The sequence below is a fragment of the Podarcis vaucheri genome, assembly GCF_965113315.1.
Source record: "Podarcis vaucheri genome assembly, chromosome: 10".
NCBI lineage: Eukaryota > Metazoa > Chordata > Lepidosauria > Squamata > Lacertidae > Podarcis > Podarcis vaucheri.
The window spans coordinates 20,340,019-20,360,968 of record NC_138748.1 but is presented as its reverse complement, the minus strand read 5'-3'; the positions used below and the strand labels follow the sequence as shown (position 1 = coordinate 20,360,968).

At 40.8% G+C, this 20,950-nt stretch overlaps 1 protein-coding gene across 1 annotated transcript in view; it reads right to left on the bottom strand.

Annotated features, from left to right (window-relative positions):
* TFEC (transcription factor EC) overlaps window positions 1–20,950 on the bottom strand; it is a 123,061-nt gene that overhangs the window by 66,916 nt on the left and 35,195 nt on the right. The window lies entirely within an intron of this gene.

Below are 20,950 nucleotides of genomic sequence, written 5' to 3'. Positions count from 1 at the left end.
GGTTACTTTCATGCATCAGAAGTAAGTTATTAATGTCATGTTAATAGTGCAATCCTATGAATGTCAGCTCATTACTCATGAGTCTCATTGAGTTCAATGGGACTGCATTACCTGGGAAAGTTTCAATGCTTCCCTCTGAAAATGAGCTTTCCATGCCAGTTTTTCTGGTGCAGGTTTTGAGATTCTTTTCATTCCAAACAATAAATTTCAGACAAGGAGCAGCAGCAATTTTCAAAGAAGAAAAAACATTTATGCATATGATCATTCGCTATAATTTGATTTATCCAAACAAAGGGGGAGATCAACCAAAATATTTGAGTTGCCAGAAACTAGCAAGAGAGAAAGAAAAGTGTGTTAATGGCTGATTCACACATATGCACATTTTATTCGATTTCATGATGACTGGCAGCTGAAATGTGTGAACTAGAAAATTATTGTGCTTGAGATAATATATGCAGCGATGGGAAAGTTCTATCACATTATATGCATAAGTCATCATCATGTTGCAGTCATCAATTGATAAGCTTGCATGTGACAACTAGCCATAAGTTGCAGAAACTTACAGTGATATAAGACCGGGTGTTTAGATCAGGAAAGGGATGTTATGACTGCATGTTGTGTAAACCATTTAGAGAGCGAAGGTAATATTATACATAAACAGATCAGATAAAGGAAATTGTGTATTTTTTCATTCAATGAATACAATTAAATGTAGTAACGGCAAGCTCCTAGTTAAAGATTATTAATGTTTCCGGTTCTATACAAAATTATACATTGTAGCATGTAACATAACACAGCAGGAAAGTAATGTAAAGATGCTTTTTTTTTAAAAAAAGTAGTACTTTGTAGCTTATTCCAAATCATTTTACATCATTCACATGGTACTATTGTCTAGAGACAAAAGCTGTGCTGGTAGCTATTCCACAGAAAGTCTTATCCAAAGCTTATTGCAATCGACTGAAGTTTCATTGACCTGATTCCCAAGATCTTTGAATTACGTCATCCAATCATTGAACTAAGGATGATTCTTAAACATTTCACAATATATAGTCTGCGACTGCTTCACATGCGATACATCAAGTTTTATACTTCCCGCTTCCGTAAATCCAATGAAAAGGCTACTTTGATTAGAATGTATATTTATGAATAGATCCCTTCCATTTTCTACTCTGTAATAATAGCATTTATACACGTCAGACAAGCAAATGCATTTTAGCATCGCATATGAAAATTTCCTAAGCCTGCTCTTGAACGAACAATGTTTTGCTGTGCGTGCATTATAAACAATCATATGTTTCTCCTTTAAAAAGTCCAGTTTACGGTACAGTCCTGATAATGACAGCATGCCTCATAAACTAGGGAAACCAAAATATAACGTCACACAGATGTTGGTTTTCCCCAGCTCCCCAAGCTATTCAGTAACTGATCAAAATTGATCAATATTTAGCCAAGAAACTGGAACAAAATAAGCTTTTGAATGACATTCACAGAGCTTTATAAAGTTAACAGTACGTATTATATACTCATCCAAAATGAATACTAAGAAGTCTGCCCTAGCTTTCCACTCTGCCTTGCCTTTTCTTCATCCAAAGTTATCCCACATCATTAGCGATGGTGGTATATGGTGGCCATAGCAGTACCATCTGAATCCAGAACAGATTTTCTTTTCCTGCAAATATTTAAGCATTTTCTATTTCTAGTTGGGTGAAAAAACAAAACAAAACAAAATCCAGCGGGGGGGGGGGGGATGAAACCACCCGTAATCACATTTATGGAGCAAATCAGCCCTTTTAGGGACCGATAAGTGCTTCCAACAATAAACGGCCATTATTGGCAAATAAATAGTGACTTGCACCTGTGACACATGGCGTCAAGCATTCAGCCTCATTCATTATATTGGAAGGCACACTTTCTATCTCTCCCTCTCTATCCCTGCTGCTATAATAAGACAGCTTTAATTGGAGCTATACATACCTGCCCATACCAACTGTATTCCAGCATTGTGACTTGTAGGGAAAGCCAAACCTTAGAAAACTCGGAAAAGTTTGTGAATACCCACTGTTTCATTAAGTGCAAAGCTAATGCCTTGCACCGCTCCTTTCCCTTTCAAGCGAGTGTGCGCCAGTCCACAACTTTTTTTTACTTTTTTTTTTTTACCGAGCCACCAGTACTGCTACAATCCCAGCTTTGTTGAAGTGTTGTACTCTTGCAGCTAAAACCTGTTGATAATGAACCTGAACCCATTATTTTGAGTCAATGAATTGAAAGAAATAGGGCAAAGAATGAAAGCCACAGGGCCAATTACCAGCATTCTTTGATGTATTACTTGCTAGCACACACCAAATCACTTTGTGTCTTTGTCTTGATCCTCTCTGTTATTCATTAATTATTCTGGAAGGGTTAGAGTTCAGATAGCTAATTGCGCAGACAGTCTTTCTTGGTGGGGATTCTCCCTACGCTGACACTTTTCCCAACTGTGCCCAACCACCTTGTATTATGCCAATTAATCCAATTCTTGGCATTTTTGTACAACCTTCCAGGCTCTTTTTAAAGTTATGCCTAAAATGTTTTCTCACTCCCCAGTCAGAAGGAGAAGCTGCTTGAAGAACTGACTAGATAATCAAGACTTGAAGGAGCTACCTGGTTCTTTTTATTTGCTGCAACAGCCAGCCTACTGCTCTGGAATTTGTTGACTGAGTAATATTTTCCCACATTCGCCAGCCATAGACTTCCCACTGCAGTCCTCACTAATCTATAACATGCATTCTTGTACTGTACAATAAATATACAGGTGATAAAATCAGGCGACGGGAGGGCAAGGAAGTATGGTTTTTCTCAATGCAGGTTCTCGCAGAAATAATATTTTATGACATTCAGACTATTGCACAATCAATGTAGAGTGGTGGTCTCTGAGGCCAATGACCAGCTTATGAGATATGACGGAGCAGAGAATGGCCTACATAGTAAAGCTTGTTTTCAAAACATAGTTAAACACAACTTTTGTATTTTGGACATATTGCCTGTGACTCTTAGTATGCAAAATCCAATACCCAGCAATTGGTTCAAAAGAACAATTCAATAATTATAAGAGTCTTTCATAATCTGTAGAACACCTAAGAGCATAAGGGAGTTGTCAAATGTTTGTTTATAGATTTGTTTATTTTATTTTATTTTGCCATTAGAATCTAAATAAGCCTGGGACCATACTTTCTCCCAGCATGAACATACTCCATCATAGAAGGTTGTTAGTAAAAAATTTGATGGACTTGTGTTATTTCACACATACATCCAGTACCACTCAGACTCCATCTTCCGGTGGAAGTGTGAGCAAGCTGTCGCATTTTAGATTGACCTGTTGGCTAGGCTAATACAAAACCAGTAAGCTCTCAAACTAACGAAATATCCCATTCCAAATTCAGTTACAGAAATTGCAATGTCATCAAACCTAAAAGGGCAACAAACGGTTGACAGGATTAACAAACTTTTCTACATCTTGCCCTTTCTACGGCTTAACTGCTACCCGCTTGAAAGGATGAGAATGATGTCTGACACATCTGCTTTTTTTTATTTGGGCATGTGCATTATTCAAGGAATTATTCTACGATACTACAGCGGTCTTTTATACACGAAACAGAAGATAATGCATTATGTGGAGCAGGAAAGGTAAGACTTTGGGGGCATGCGTTCCCCCTACCCTCCATACAGTCTTCCTGGTAGGGGAGAAAATTGATTCAGATCCCATTTAAAGCCAAATCTATCAGATTCACACTGTCCAAAACAATATGAAAACGGAGACACAGCCATTCTTTGAAATTTGCACTTATCTGAATTTTGCACTGTGGTTCTCCAAGCAGCCAAGGTTTACAAAAATGCATGCGTTAGGGGAAATATGCATAAAGATGATTAGTGAAAATAACATACAAAAATGTATTGTATTAATGCATATTAAGGGGATGGCTTTTCCATTTGTCTTGCCCCACCCTTCAGCCCTAGAAACCTTCATAGGGGGAGCTGCTGCCAGAAGAACTGGGAAGTGCTGGCCATCAGAGATGACTGGTTCCACCTACCTTGCCCTATTCTCCAGCTCTACGAGCCTTCATAAGAGAGTTGCTTAATGGATGCTTTGACTTGACCTATTGCTAAGCTGGGAGTTGCTTTGGGATCTTCTTTCTGCCATGGTAACCTCACCTCTAGATTACTGTAATGCAATCTAGGCTGGGCTACCCTTGTAGACTGTTTAGAAGCTGCACTTGGTACACAATGCTGCTGTTGGGTTTCTGAGCAGCACATGAAGTCAGTGTCATATCACACCTATTTGCCATGAGTTGTACTGGCACTAATTTGCTACTGAGCCCTATTTACAGCAGCAATATTGATTGTACGGTTTAAAAACTTGATGGGACACTTAATACAGGCCAGCCAAAGCACTGAAATCTGCAAGCAGACAGGTATCAATGGATGTCACCCACTGTGCTTCTTAAAAAATGAAAACATTCAGTGGGAAATGCTGATTGATCTTGACCGTTGTGAATGCCACTGAAGAGTTAGCATAATACTTAACTTTAATGTACCGTCTTGACAATTGTATCTGTTTCTTTGCTAATCAGTCTGCTCCATGAACCAATTTTCCCACGATCTCCAAATCAGTATCTTCTCCCCCCCAAAATGCTGTGTGTGTGTGTGTGTGTGTGTGTGTGTGTGCACGTGTGTGTGTGTGCACGTGTGTTTTCACCACTGTCTTGATTTTAAATGAAAATTCAGGAGTTAAATATTAATATTTCATTCCTATGTTGTGCTCTTTTTTTTAACCAATTACAATTTGAACTTCACCTAACTGAAAAAGACTGCAGACTTCACTCAATTAGCAGTAATAGGATTAAAAACATAGCTTTGGAACTGAAGATTTAAATAGGGGGAAAAATCTTGGCAAATATACACTGCATATGCCAAATTAATCTCAAAATAAATATGCAGTCTTGGATAAAATAAGTAGAATGTGGAATTTTAGCTCTCTCTCTCTTCATCCCCACTTCTTTCCCAACACACACACACACACACACACACACACACACACACACACACACACTTTCTAGTATTTGACTTTCTTGAGATTTTTGCTTTATGAATTGTGACTGACCCAGAATATCAGTTCTTTTCCCTTTGACTATAGCACTCTCCTTAATATGAGCAGTCATTCACAACAGGCTTCCCTCTGAAGGAATGCTTCATTGTATTTTCTTCTGGGTACCCCATAGTTCTAAATATGGATACTTATTGCACTGACATCCGTGAGGCTTTAAGGGAGCAAAGTATGTTTGGCAGAAGATGTCAGATTAGCCTAAGTGATGGATCTTACCTTACTTCTTTTGTCATGATATGACCCACACAATCAGATCACTGCACAATAAACATGCAATTCTTTTCTTTGTGTGCTTGTGTACATTCCTCACATCTTCCTTCAAGATTGCACTGCTGTCATGGAAATACACTATTTTCTGAGCTCTCTAAGCACAATATTTTGAACCTGGGAAAATGTGATACTTTCCCCCTCCCTCCATTTAACACAACAAAGGTGAACCTGTAGCTCCTCAGATATTGTCAAGTCCAACCTTCCCATGCTGGGCAGGGCTGAGGACAACTGGAGTCGAACATCTAGACAGCCACAGGGTCTCCTTCCCTGAAAATACATTTGTTGTTATTGGGCAGAACCAACTTGTGTGATTCAGCCTTCTCACATGGTCCTGGGCTTTTAAGAAAGCACCCCACACACCACTCAGGCACTGCAGTTTTAGAAAAATCCAAGCAACGGATGTCACAAGCTATAGCTTGGTGGTAGAACAGGTGTGGCAAACCTTTAGCCTTCTAGATGTTGCTGAACTACAACTCCCATCAGCCCAAGCAAGGATGACCAATGGCCATGCATGAAGGAGGTTGTAGCAACATGTGGCGCACCAAAGGTTCCACACATTTGGCAGGAGAATATCTCCTTTGCAAGCAGAAGGTCCCAAATTCAATTGCTGGTATATCCTGGTATCATGAGGACACCACCGTTTTTTACTACTTTCATTCCAAGGAAACCCAACCCAAGGTATGTGTTGGCATCCCTGAAATCTCTCACTGCTTAGTTTTTTAAACTTCCAGACTCCAAAAATCCACTTTAAAGGTTGAAATCCGCTGGAAATTTTTGTGGTCAACTAAATTGAAGACGTAACATGAGTCAACAGTGTGATGCAGCAGCAAAAGTAAAGCTAACACTATTCCAGGCTGAATCAACAGAAGTATAGTGTCCAGATCAAGGGAAGTAATAGTACCACTCTATTCTGCCTTAGTCAGACCACACATGGAATACTGTGTCCAGTTCTGGGTATTACATTTTAAAAAGGATATTGACAGGTTGGAATGGACAAGGAGGGCAACTAAGATGATCAAGGGTCTGGAAATGAAGCCTTATGAGGAGCGCTTGAAGGAGCTGGGTATGTTTAGCCTGGAGAAGAGGAGACTAAGAGGAGATATGATAGTCATCTTCAAATATCTTAAGAGCTGTCACACGGAAGACGGAGAATGCTTGTTTTCTCCTGCTCTTAAGGGTAGACTCAAGGCAGTGGCTTCAAGTTACAAGAAAGTAGATTCCAACTAAACATTCGGAAAAACTTTTTGACAGTCAGAGCTGTTTGGCAGTGGAACAGACTCCCACAAGAGGTGGTGGACTGTCCTTCCTTGGAGGTTTTTAGGCAGAGGTTAGATGGCATGGATGCTTTAGCTGAGATTCATGCATTGCAGGGGGTTGGACTAGATGGCCATTGGGTCCCTTCCAACTCTATTATTATTCTATTATTACTCTATTATTATTCTATTATTCTAAGTAGGCGAAGCTCAACATGCTTCATTCAGCATTTTTGTGTGTGAATGTTTTTAACTTGGCTTGATTCTGATTCAAGTGAGAACATTGCTAGAGATACCCTGATGCCTGCTATTGATATGCTTGTGTTAATACCTCAATATTTTTGCAAGCCTAGGTAGATACTTTGGGTTCTTTTTTAAAAAAAACAACAACAACATGTACCATTACTACTGAACAACAGAGACTCCTTGAAGGGAACTTACAAAACAAAGGTCCAAGATTAATTGGTATTGATGCTCAATTTCTAGAAACAAGCTTGATATTTGACAACAGGCTGAGATAGGTGGTGTAATTATTGCCCTCTGTCACTTTGCTAAGATAGTGAGCCTAAGAAAGCTTTTCAGTTACTAAATTGAAAATGCCGTGGGTAGATAAAGGCTAAGATGGTAATTAATTGTGTGGGAAGAATACATTTAATGTAAATATTTTTCGTCTCCATGGTTGACATGCCACTTCTTGCATTAAAGCATTCATTATGCACATGTAGTTGCCTGAATTTTCAAATTTAGTTCAAAATAAAAGAAAAATCAACAAAAGCTCAAGATACTAGTACCTTGTACAAGTGACCACCTCTCTGAATTATTTCCTAAACCTGTAAAATCACTACCTACTTATTGCATAATTAAGATAGTTAGGTTGGGAGCAAGTTGAACCTTTTTGGACCAATTTCTGAGAAGTTATGCACTGTTTTGCACTGTTAGCGAGATATGGAAAAATTAGTTGCACAGGGGCTAGAAAAAGCTCCACTCCATATTTCTATATGCAAACCAGAGTTTCAAACATCTATTGGTTTAATTGGTAGGCCACTTAAATAAAATGTTTATTTTCTAATCTGTAAGATGCAATTTCAGTTCTTGAACATGCTGGGGGGGGGGTTAGAAGAGCTAATAATTTTTCACAAACAATTTTTGGGTTACTATAAAGTTTGCAGTGGGCTCCATTTTATAACCTCATTTTTGTTTTGTTTTTTTAATCAATCTTTCATTATTGCTAAAGCAGTATTGCTAGGATTTTTAGAAATGAAAGAGATTTATAATGTTATAATACCGTGGTGTAATAGCATTATTGCAATACGGTGTAATAGCAGTATGCTTCTTTTTCAATGCAAAAGAAAAGGTGGAAATGTGTTTTAGCAATAATTAAAAGACTGATTAAAAAATGAAAATGGGGTCATAGTACGGTACCCACAATAGTTATAGTTATAATGTTTGCTAAGCTACAGGTGACTCTACTCAAAATAGGAATGTTCTGCCCAGAGATGTGGACAAAACATACAGGAAAAAATGCAATACTCTCAATAGTGTAGCAATGCTGCATGTAAATTACAACAGAAGAACAAGGACTGAGTAGGGTGTGGAGTAGAGAAGTTGAAAAATTCTGGTGGAAATGGGAGAGGAAATTGCAAATGTTTGTTTATTCCTCCCATGTCCAGAACAAATATCAGCTCAGCAACTGTGATCACCATCACTGTTCCCCCCCCCGACTTTCAGTCCATGAATTGATTACGTCTCCCACCCCTTGTTTCCTTAGCACTGAAATGAATGAGGAGGAATAACTTAACAACGTGGTAACGGAACATAGCATAATTAATTTATGTAATTAATTACATTGATTAATTAAGTAAATTACATAAATTACATAGCTTGACCATTGCTGGGTGGAAGATGAACTGCAGTGAAACAGAAGCAGTGCTGCATAGGACACATGCAAGGTAGAATGGAAGACAGTGCCAACTGTTGGGATAGCTCAGTTAGTAGAGAATGAGACTCTTACTCTCAGGGTTGTGGGTTCGAGGCCCACACTGGGCAAATTATTGGACTAGATTTGTCGTCTTTCAGTAGTCTTAGTCATGCTTGACTCTCCGTGATCCCATGAACCAGAGCATTTCTTCTCAAAGCTTCTCCTTTTGTCCATGGAGTGTTCATGGCAAAATACTGGAGTGGGTTGCTAGTTCCTTCTCCATGGGCTAGATTAAAGGTAAAGGGACCCCTGACCATTAAGTCCAGTCGTGGCCGACCCTGGGCATGCGGCGCTCATCTTGCTTTATTGTCCGAGGGAGCAGGCGTACAGCTTCCGGGTCATGTGGCCATCATGACTAAGCCGCTTCTGGCAAACCAGAGCAGTGCATGGAAACACTGTTTACCTTCCCACCGGAGCGGTACCTATTTATCTACTTGCAATTTGGCGTGCTTTCGAACTGCTAGGTTGTCAGGAGCAGGAACTTAGCAACAGGAGCTCACCCCGTCGTGGGGATTCGAACCGCCGACCTTCTGATCAGCAAGTCCTAGGCTCTGTGGTTTAACCCACAGCGCCAATACAATTCTATAATTCCTACATCCCTAATGAGGAGACACCCCTCTGGAATCAGCCACATTTCTGGAAGAGAAGAAAGTAACAAGAGCAATGGCAGTTCCATCCACCCTTAAAATGGATTTTATCTTCACCCTGACATCCGGTTAATAAATGAAGCAAGCCCAAGTCTCAGTGATTTGTCCAAAGCCATATTAAAACCACTGGCTGAGAGTCCTAGCAATAAGAAATTCACTTCCTGCTCATCCTTTTCAAGTGGCAGAGCAGAAATCACCAATGAGAACCGTTGCTGTGTGTTAAGTTAGCGAAAATGCATAAAGTTAGTTATAAATGTTGGAAATGTAAAGAAAAAGAGGGAACATTTTATCACATGTGGTGGGAATGTAGAAAGGTGAAATGCTTCTGGGAAATGATATATAATGAGTTGAAAAAAATGTTGAAATATACATTTATAAAGAAACCAGAAGCATTTCTACTGGGCATTGTGGGGAGTGATATAAATAGAAAGGAATGTAAGCTCTTTTTATATGCAATAACAGCAGCAAGAATATTATTGGCCCAAAAATGGAAGCAAGAAGAGTTACCGTCGATTGAAGAATGGAGAATGAAGTTAACGGACTATGCAGAATTAGATAAACTAACAGGAAGGATTCGAAACCGGCGAAACCAGAAATTCACGGAAGACTGGAGTAAATTTACGGACTATTTGAAAAGTAATTGTGAAGAATAGATGACGTTTGTAGGGTTGCAAGAAGTTTTGTGAGGAGTATTATTAGAAGTATTGTAAAAATGGATAAAGGGGGGGATGATTTGTTAAGACATGTAAAGGCAATATAAAGTTAAGAAATGCATAAGAAGTGGTTAAAACGGTGGATCATCAGAGGTGCTGATGGAAGTCCAAAAAGATTGTATAAGTGATAAGCTTTGTGGTACATTTTATAATTTATATGTTAAAATTAATAAAATATATTATATATAAAAAAGAGAGAACCGTCGCTGTGGATCAGACGCAGCAAATGCGAACAGCGGGGCGCCCACATTGATATGTGGCACTTTTTGCGGTCAGTCGACCCAAACAGGAACGCAACAGAGGAATTGTTGCCATTCTTTACGAAGCTTAGGGGACTTGCGGTTCTTAAAAACTGCATTCCTCTATTAATCCGAAAGCCAGCTCTTACACAAGCAGCCCAATGCATGCCTCTGAACACTGCTTCATTTGTTATCTGCTCCCTGACCTGAGAAGAACACCTTCTCGGCAAAAGCAACACTAATTTGGCACCTAGCATCACATCTGGGGGCCTTTCAAAGCAGCTGCATTATAAGTCTAATTAGAAAATGGCACACAGGATTAATTTAGAGGGTTCTTTTATATATATTTACAGGCTGACAAGACCGCGAAGAGCTCAAATTCACGTTTGCACCCAGCCCGCTAAAGGGGCTCACATTCTTGCGAGTTCTGCATCCTTGGGACAGGGTTTAATTAGTATTACCACCAAACAGGTTGCTTGGCAGTTGTAGAAAAGCAGGAAAGTGTTGCGAGTCAACCTGGTGGGTAAATGGAACACTGCAGAACTGAAGAGCATAGGAATATATATGCTGATAGGTGTGCTTTTTTATTATTATTTAAATGAGATTTTTTTAAAAAAATAAAGTAGAATAGCAGAAGTGGGGGGGGGGGCGTGACCCGAAGCATTCCAGGAGGGCTGCCCTCGGCACAGAGACATTTTAATGCTTTTTGCAAATCAGACTTGGTTTGAAGTCAGCAACAAGAGGACCAACCACTGTCTGTGTGATTGCTTTCTCCTCTATTATGCATCTTGTGAAATCCTCTTCCCCCCTTGCATCAGCATACAGAACTCTATCACAGATTCAAATGATAGAAATAATTATTCACGGGATTCTAATAATGAAGAGTTTATTTCCCCAAATTCAGAGAGAGGATGCACACACACACACACACACACACACACAATCAAGGACAATTCTAACATCCAAAAGGGTCAAATCACAATGAAACGGTATCATTGTGGCAAAAGCCTTTTATTCCTTTCCATCCTTAATCAATGGGACGTGGGGGACTCTCCCACTCACTTCGGCAGATGCTAATTGAAGCTGAACATCTCCTGCTTGAGAGAGAGAGAGAGAGAGAGAGAGAGAGAGAGAGAGAAATTTTGCTTCAAAGGAGATTAAACTCGGGAACAAAGTGAGAGTTTCTTTTTCTTATAATAAAGGCTTTTGGATAGTCATTAAATCTGAATTACAGGTTTAACAAACACTTGCATAAGAATCATTAATATCATCCTTCAGGATGTCACATAATTACTAATGCTGTTCGTTTCAGATGTCAGCTCTTTTCAAAATTCAATTATCACACCCTCTTCCATACAGTTGCAGCCCTGCCACTTCACAAGCGGATCTCCTTCTTGGGCTGTTTCTACTCGACTGTGTTTTAGAACTGGCACATAGCTCGGGTGTAAGGCTGCTTGACACATCTCCATTAGAGTTCGCACAATGAAATAGTTAGTCAGAGGGTGACACTCCTTTGGCCTGTCAATAAGAGGATTCACACTTTCCCCCCTCCATCTCCCGCCTTGCTGGCTGGCCTCCTGTTGCCGACTTGCATGTAGGGCAGAAATTCCACTGTTGAAACTTTCCCCTGCCTGGAGATACAGCAACAGGAAACACCTGTTGAGTAGTTTTCATATCTGCCATTCAGCTTTTAATAACGTAGAATAGGGATGGGGAATCTTCCGGTACTGTTGGGCTCCCATCAGCACCAGCCAATGTGGCCAACGATCAGGGATGATGGACACTGTAGTCTAGCAACATCTGCCACAGGTTCCCCATATTTGGGACAGAGTTTCTGAAAGGGAGAAGAGAGGTGGCAATGGGAACAAGACAAGGAAATCTATTTGGGTTTTCCAGAGCACAAGAGGAGAGAGTTGCCTGAAGGAGCAGGCAAGTGTCCTGCTCCTTCAAGAGCTTCATGTCATGACATGCATGGTATCCACGAGTCCTCTCACTTTACTTCAGCATCTTGTTCAAAAGGTGGAGCTATATGTGTCCCTGAACAGGTGTATCTCTATCTTTGAGTGAGACACAAGAGTACTACGAAAGAAAACACACCTTTCACATTTCCACTCCTATCATGTCCAAAGCCACCTAAAATTAACCTTAAGAACATAAGCTTTGATCTCCATCCATCACCACACCGACAGTCCTTACACTCACCCCTCCAGTTTTTTCTCCCCACCCTGGGCCTGAACTGTTCCTGTTTTGCCATTAAAATGTGGGCATCTGGTTATATGTGGTGGGGTGCAAGATTATCTCTGCTATATATTTTGGAAAGCAGTTTATCTGATCCCTATGCATTTGGGCACCTCCTAAGATGTTGTAACCAAATTCTGCATGATGGTTCATGAGATCAAGGAGCTCTATGTTTGGATACCGTTGGACATTTGGAATCAAGATGAGGGAATGACCCTTTCAAAACTGCACTTTTGTGGAGGGGGGGGCTGCTAGTATTGTATAATCTGAAGGCAGCCCTGTTTAGGGAAGCTTTTAATACTGAATGAATCATTGCTTTTTAATATTCTGCTGGAAGCCTCCCAGAGTGGCTGGGGAAACCCGGCCAGATGGGTGGGGTATAAATAATATGTTGTTGTTGTTGTTGTTGTTGTTGTTGTTGTTAGATATAGGTAGGTATTAGATATAGGTAGGTAGCTGTGTTAGTCTGCCGTTGTCGAAACAAAATAAAAAATATCCTTCCAGTAGCACCTTAGAGACCAACTACGTTTGATATTGGTATGAGCTTTCATGTGCATGCACACTTCTTCAGATAACAACAACAACAGCAACAACAGCAACAGCAACAGCAACAGCAACAACAATTGATATTTCTCTCAGGGGAGGGTTAAAGGGTTGTATGTTTCTTTATGTTGTCATATTAAGATAAAACTTTTTTTTTAAAAAAAAGTAGGATGGCCATTTATGTATCACCAGAAGAGAACTAAAATTAGCACATGCTCATTCAACTGTACAAATGCAAATTTAGGGAAGGGGAATACTATAAAAATACAATGCAACACACCATCATGTGATGGAGTAAGGCCACATCACCAGTGTGCCTGCTCAGTCAACTTTAAAACCATTGTTCTCCCTTCCTTATGGTGTTAAAAAAAAATCCTTAAAAAATCCTTAAATGGAACACAAGCTAGATCTAGACACATCAAAAAGGCATTTCAGAAAAAGGCGTTTTAAACCTCATAGCAGGGGATCACATGGGCAGAAGGCAGGACTCCACAGTGCCATCTGGTGTCACAGTATTATGATGCGTGTGAAAATGCGTTCTTTGCTAATGTAGCTGAGTCCTTAGATTGGACAGCTCCTTCAAAAAGAAGTAGGTGATGACCCTTAAAAAACCCAAGAAAGTCCCTGCAGGGCGAAACCAAAGAGACCTTCCATCATCTGCTGCCCAGGTGTCCTGGAGTCTCAGAAGCAAGGAAAAGGCCCCTTCTGATCCTTGATTGCAGGAGCCATCATGCAGGCTAAAACATTAATCATATTTAAAATATAGTAACCATCTAACCAACAACCACAGCACAGCATGTAATTCAACAGAAGCAGGAATGTGGCTGGTGGTCTTATGAACCTTCAGGTGCCAGGTTGACCGGGCGTTGGAGTGTGGAAACTGGATAGTGGAGTTTCATGGATGAAGGCATGGGTGGAAGTCTCAGCAGAATCCACTCATTTGTCCATTTCTCTCGTGGATTTCTTTCCTTCTTTATGGTTCCCCCAAAAGGCATGGACGGCGATATTTCTACAGGGTCTTATTTTGGTCTACATGAAGTCACACTGCATTGAGTACACCTGGCTCGGATTGCCACAGAGGTGTAAGCAAGATGAGATGTGGCTGATGATCATCTTCCAAAACAACTTGTTGTTGTTGTTGAGTCGTTTAGTCGTGTCCGACTCTTCGTGACCCCATGGACCAGAGCACGCCAGGCACTTCTGTCCTCCACTGCCTCCCGCAGTTTGATCAAACTCATGCTGTTAGCTTCAAGAACACCATCCAACCATCTCATTCTCTGTCGTCCCCTTCTCCTTGTGCCCTCCATCTTTCCCAACATCAGGGTCTTTTCCAGGGAGTCTTCTCTTCTCATGAGGTGGCCAAAGTATTGGAGCCTCAGCTTCACGATCTGTCCTTCCAGTGAGCGCTCAGGGCTGATTTCCTTCAGAATGGAGAGGTTTGATCTTCTTGCAGTCCATGGGACTCTCAAGAGTCTCCTCCAGCACCATAATTCAAAAGCATCAATTCTTCGGCGATCAGCCTTCTTTATGGTCCAGCTCTACTCTATTCCAAACTTAAAAATGGAAAGCATAATGCTGGTGGTCAACAAAAGAGGTTTAAAGACTGTGTCAAGGCAAATCTTTAAAAATGTAGTATAAACACCGACAACTGGGAAACACTGGCCTGTGAGCGCTCCAGTTGGAGAACAGCCTTTACCAAAGGTGTCATGGACTTTGAAGACACTCAAACTTGGGACGCAAGGGAGAAACATGCTAAGAGGAAGGCACACTTGGCAAATCCACACCGTGATCAACTCCCACCTGGAAACCAATGTCCCCACTGTGGAAGGACGTGTGGGTCCAGAATTGGCCTCCACAGTCACTTACGGACTCACTGTTAAGACTGTGTTTATGGAAGACAATCTTACTCAGCTCCGAGTGATCGCCAAAGAAGAAGTCATTGTGCAGATGAAGCTGTTGGTTTTCCTTCCCGGGGAGGGAGATTGGCAGGACCTGATGGGGCAACACTGAGACAGGTCCCAGGTATTGCTCCCAATTAAAGGCGGATTGCATGAAAACAAAGAAAGCTGGCACACTGTACTAATGTGAACTGGCCTACTCTTAGGTCTTATTAGGAGCCATCTCAATCAGCATTTCTTCCTGTTGATTGATAGGAAGAGGAATGTGTGGCAGGAGCAGATCATTACGGCACATTAACTCAGATAGGAGACAAATGCCCACAGGGCCTTGAAACACGATGAGGAATAAATAAAAACTCTGTTTGGCGGACGATGGAGGTGGGGAGATAAAAATTCTTCATTTCCCCAGGCTAGAGTGGAGGAAAGTGAAACAAATGGCACACAGAAGGTGCCAAATCAGAAAAAAAGGAAGCAGCAAGCCAGGTCCAGGACGCTCATTAGCAGTCAACAATGCTTCCAATATATTGATAACTTTATTCATATTTTCAGATCCTAAACAACTCTCTGCTTCTTCTCCTTCCTGCTACTAAATAGAGTCTAAAAACACCAACCAAAAAGGAAAAGAAGCCCATTGCTTTGTCTAACCTCATTGAATTTTATATTTATATTCAGGTATACCCTGAGTAAAAGGTAGCTGAATACTGTTTGTGTGTTATTTTTGTACACTGCTTTGGAGTAAACAACAGAGCAGGGCATAAGCAAACTTATTTTTAGATGTGACCTATATTTTGTAAGGAAGGACTCAAATGTATCAGCAGAAAAAGATCTGGCCACTGTTTTAAAAAAAGTGGGGGTTGAGGGCATTGACTAGGGGCAAACGGCCTCTTCTTGGGGGTTCGTTATCTTTCTGTTTCAGAGAAATTCCTCTCAGCTGAAGAGGTAGTACTGTTAGAACATTTAACATAGTTCTATTCCCCCCCGCCCCGTTCCACTCTGAGCACAGTTGGGGAACTTAAAAAAAAAAAACCTGTAAAAAGACACACAGACACACACACAAATAATGCAGACACAACTAATTTAATTTCTACAGTGTCAGTCTGTTACAGTGAGAGAACGGTTTCCATAAATAGAAAGCTAAATTAACGTTATGGTCGCAACAGTGCACCCACAAGGCCACACAATCCCTAATGTGCCACTAAAAATAAAATAAAAAAGATGAGAAGAAACAGTTGGCATTCAGTTAACAATCATGTTTGGAGGCTTGTGGCGGACTTTGTTATTCCAAGGGAAGCCAGGTACAAGTCTCTTGGGATTATGTACAAAGGCAGGGAAAAAAGTGGACATTTCTGAAACTCAAAGGTGACTGCTGGGTTAATAAAACAGCCTGTTTTCTGTTCACCCACTCTTCCTCACAGTGTGCAGGTACATTAAAATACGTCAAAAGGAAAACCATTTGCTGTGGAGAAATAATTCAGCTAAAAGTCAAAATTTCCAGCTGGTACATCACTTTAGAGAAAGCATGTGTGTGTGCGCGAGCGCGCGAGCGCGCACACACACACATTTACAAAGTGACCTGCACATCTCATCGGATGAAAGTTGATCTCCTCATTAAAGTAGAAACAAACATTCAACATAGGAACAACTGCCAGGTGCAAAAAATAATATACTACACTGGATATCAAAAGCCTACATTTCCCCGTCCCTGTTGCCTATCATCACTGCAGCTGACTCCAAATGTGAGGAACCGCTTGAAAGCATAATGAAGGCAAAGCTGTCTCTAGCCATTTGCTAAAGCAGTTTTGTTGCTGTTAGCCATCTAGAATTGCAAGTGCATTGTTGTCCCATAATAGGGGGAAAGTGCCTCCGTTTCTTGTTAACAATCCGCTTGCTAGGGAGTCTATTAAGACACACAGAAGTTTGAGTTTGGCATGAAACATCATCTTAATTAAGGGCTGATCTACCTCGTACATACCACATACAGAGTCCAGTACACATGGTGGTTGTAACATGTACGGCAGCATGCTTTGTGTCCATCTCTCAAGTTGTATGGACAGAAGCAATTCGTACTGTGAGCTTCTTTGCACAACACGGCTTCTGGAAGGAGCAGAGGTCCTCAGTCAGCCTCTACATTGGGAATGGAGAATGGGCTGGACTATAACTTCCATCACCCTGACCACTGGCCACGGTTCCTAGGGTTGATAGGAGCCAGAGTTCATACATATATACTCAGAAGGAGGAAATCCTGCTGTGTTCGGTGGGTCTTCCATCCCAAGTAAATGTGCATAGCACTCCAGCCTTAAAGACACAACATTCCCATTGAGGAACAGGACTATCCCAAGCAAGTAAGGCTTAGAATTATGGGTTTCATGATTCACATGAAACATTAACATAATATCATAGTTGGCTGATGATTTGCTACCAGGCCAGGTTCAAAATTATTGATTCACCAAGCCAAACACAACTTGGGCCCAACGTACCTTCATACTTCATGTTCCTTTATACTCCACCTCAGTCACTGAGATCCTCTGATGGGGCCTTTCTGGTAGGTCCCCATGCCCCTGAGATTTGGCTGAGGACCAAGTCTTTGGTGTGGCAGGCCCTGCCCAGTGAAGCTCCCTACCTGAAAAGGTCCACCAGGAAGCATCCCTGCCTCCTTTCAGACATCCCTTGAAAACTGTACTACAAGATGTGACCGGAAAGTTCAGTGAATGGTCACAGAAATCAAACAGCGCTAAATATTCAAACATACAATTGGCATCGGAAACCCATAAAATGCTCACAATTGGGTACAGAGATGAAGCTGTAACTCGAAAGACAGTGTATGAGTGGCAGGCCGTAGAGCAGAACAGCAGCAAATGTTGACGGAGTTCGTGAGTTATTGATGCGGGATCGTCCATCTGAATGATGGCGGAAGAATTGCATATTTTCCACGTGAAATTGTTGCTGAGGTTACTGAGTTGTCCCACCCTCCATATTCTCCTGATCTGGCCCCACTGGATTTCTTTCTTTTTCCAAAACTGAAATCTGCACTGAATGGGCACAGATTTCCCAACGTTTCACACATCTAAGCTGCTGCGATGAGGGAACTGAAAGCAGTATGAAAAGAGGACTTCTCCAAAGGTTTCCAACGGTTCTATGTATCAGAGGGGGCCTACTTTGAAGGCCTGTAAGGTTGTATGTTTGAATATTTCTCGCTGTCCGATTTCTGTGACCATTCACCGAACTTTCCGGTCACACCTTGTATTTAGATACCCCTTCACTATATGATTTTTTTTCTTTTAACCGGCTGTTTCATTAATGTTTTAAATTATGTTTTCTAGATATAGTGATTTATTTTGTTGATATATTTTATGAACGTACATATCATACATATTCAAATAAATAAATAAAATATGCTGACATGCTCACACTGTGTTGCATTTGGACTTTGCTGGAAGTTGAAAGCTACTGGATTCTATTATGAACATGTGGGTCTCATCTGAAGAGCAAAAAAGGGTTACCAGCAGGTAAGGAAAAGTGAAAATTGCTCCCTCCCCTTTCAATAAGTGGGAGCATCCCAGGAGAATAATTCCATTCACGGGATCTCAGAATCCAACTATTGTCTCTGAACTCAAATTGAATTGGATATTCTCCTCTCTTGTTGGGTCTAGCAAGCAACATATATGATAACTTTACCTATTCTCCCAGTCTAGGTTTCCCAACAGGTGAATAGCAGAGCAAAATGGATGGATTATCCTACTAATTAGCTTTGAATATTAGAACAACAGTAACCCACAAATAAATTCCTTATGATGGTCATTAACCACAACAATGAAGACTTTATTTGAATCTATGAATAAATGCATTTGAAGGAATAAAAATATTAATAAAAATAATAGTTGAGAATATCCAAGATTAGATCTTTAAATAAAAAATATAACACCCCAACAATAAATACAAGTTTAGATGTGTGCAACACGCATTACTCAAGAATCTAATGAGGATTTTATATTCTACAATGCTAGAGCTTTTCTTTAGTTTCTTCTGTCTTTCCATAAGATCATAACCCCTTTCCCCATTATGCAAATACATAACTAAGACCCTTTGAAGAATGCATTTTATGAGCCTGTTAGACAATAATGGCTTTTAAGTAGCTGTTATGAGTGAGTTTGTCAATACTTATCAAGGCACATTTAAAAACACTTTATTCAGGCATTATGCTGATGAAGATTATTATTTGAGACTTAGGATAGGTGAGGTTACTAACCTACTCTCAGTTATTTCTAAGACAGCTTTGTCAAAGTATTTCCCATTAGTTAAAAATAATAATACAACCAACAAAAGCCAGGCTATTGAGCAATTCTAATAATGCAATGAAAAAATAGTTGTGTGATGTTTCTTGTGCACAAAATCACTCTAAATTCTGGTTACAAATTTCTGGGCTAGGGCCTTGGAATGGCAATTGAGGTTTTGTGAGGTTCCGAACGTTACTGACTTCACTGGAGAGCCATCAATAAGAAAATGGTTTCCATTTTTATATATGAGGTCCCGAGTTCACCTATCAAAGCAATCTCCTATTCAGAACTCTGATGTGTAACATCTCTAGTTGATGGAGACAGATTTCTGTAGCCAGCTTTAAAGAGTTCCTTTTCAACAAAGGAACAAGCCGAGCAGGGTAGCCAATAATGCATAATGGACGGCAACAGAGGACACAGATTTAAATTACACGATTATTAGGCCATAAACACACCACACATTTAAAGCACACGACTTCCCACAAAGATTTCTGGCAACTGTAGTTTGTCAGTTTGTTACTGTGGTGAGTGAACTACAGGGTTTGTGTGCTAAGGTGGGCATGCTATGAATTAGAGACAAGAAGGGCCAAATAAGAGAGGAAGGATTGCCCTTAAGATAAGACATCTGGACCTGGGAGGGGAATTTGGCTTGAGTTTGGTAGATATGGCAATTGAGAGAGCTTTTCAAATAATATATATATTGAAAAACGGAGGGTGGATTAGGATAGTAGAGCTGCGCCTGAAAAAGAACAGACAAATCCATGAAAGCTATAGATGTGTAAGTTCCACCTACACTGCCAGAGGCAATATGTCTCTCATTACCAGTTGCTGTGAATCACAGGTAGGGAAAGTGTTGTTGCATTTGGAGATCTGGTTGGCCACTGTAGTTGCAAGACTCCTGAACTGAGAAGGGGATTGCAGTTAGGGAGCTAAGACAACATCGCTTTCTGTTCCACCCTCCTTGCATCACATGCAGCACTGCTTCCGTTCTGCTGCAGTTAGTCTTCTGTTCCAGTGTTGTCAGCCTCACTATCTTAACTTACGATATTTATGTAATTTGTAATGCCTAATAAAGGTTTGGCAAAGTAAGTAAGTATTTATGTAGTTAATTATTCCACTCCATTCATTTCAATGCCAAGGAAACACAATGAAAATGGGGTGAAATGTCATCAGTTATCAGGGCTTGCCCAAGACATTTTGGCTCCTGAGGTGAATCAACAAAATGGCGCCTATCTCTCTCAGCTAGGGAAGGTGTGAGTGATGATGTACATCAGGAACAAGGAAAGAAGAAAAATCCACATTGTGATCTGCTGCCCATGTGGACCCTGCCGCCCGAGGCGGTCGCCTCACTTTGCCTCCTGTAATTAACAGGGCCGGCCCACCCATATCACTTGCGGACTGTGGATACTGATTTTATTTGCTGGATTAATAATAATAATAATAAATTTTTATTTATATCCCGCCCTCCCCAGCCAAAGCCGGGCTCAGAGTGGCTAACAACAAGTAAAAAAGCACAGTGTACATAAAATCACACAGTCAATTAATTAAAATACATTCTAAAATCAATTCAGAATCAAATTAATGGCAACCATTGGGCTAGAGTTCTATGAGGATTACAGAAGGAGAGAGGGAGTCAGACTGTGCCTTGGCCAAAGGCCTGGTGGAACAGCACTGTCTTGCAGGCCCTGCAGAAAGATGTCGTCCCACAGGGCCCTAGTCTCTTGTGACAGAGCGTTCCACCAGATTGGGGCCACGGC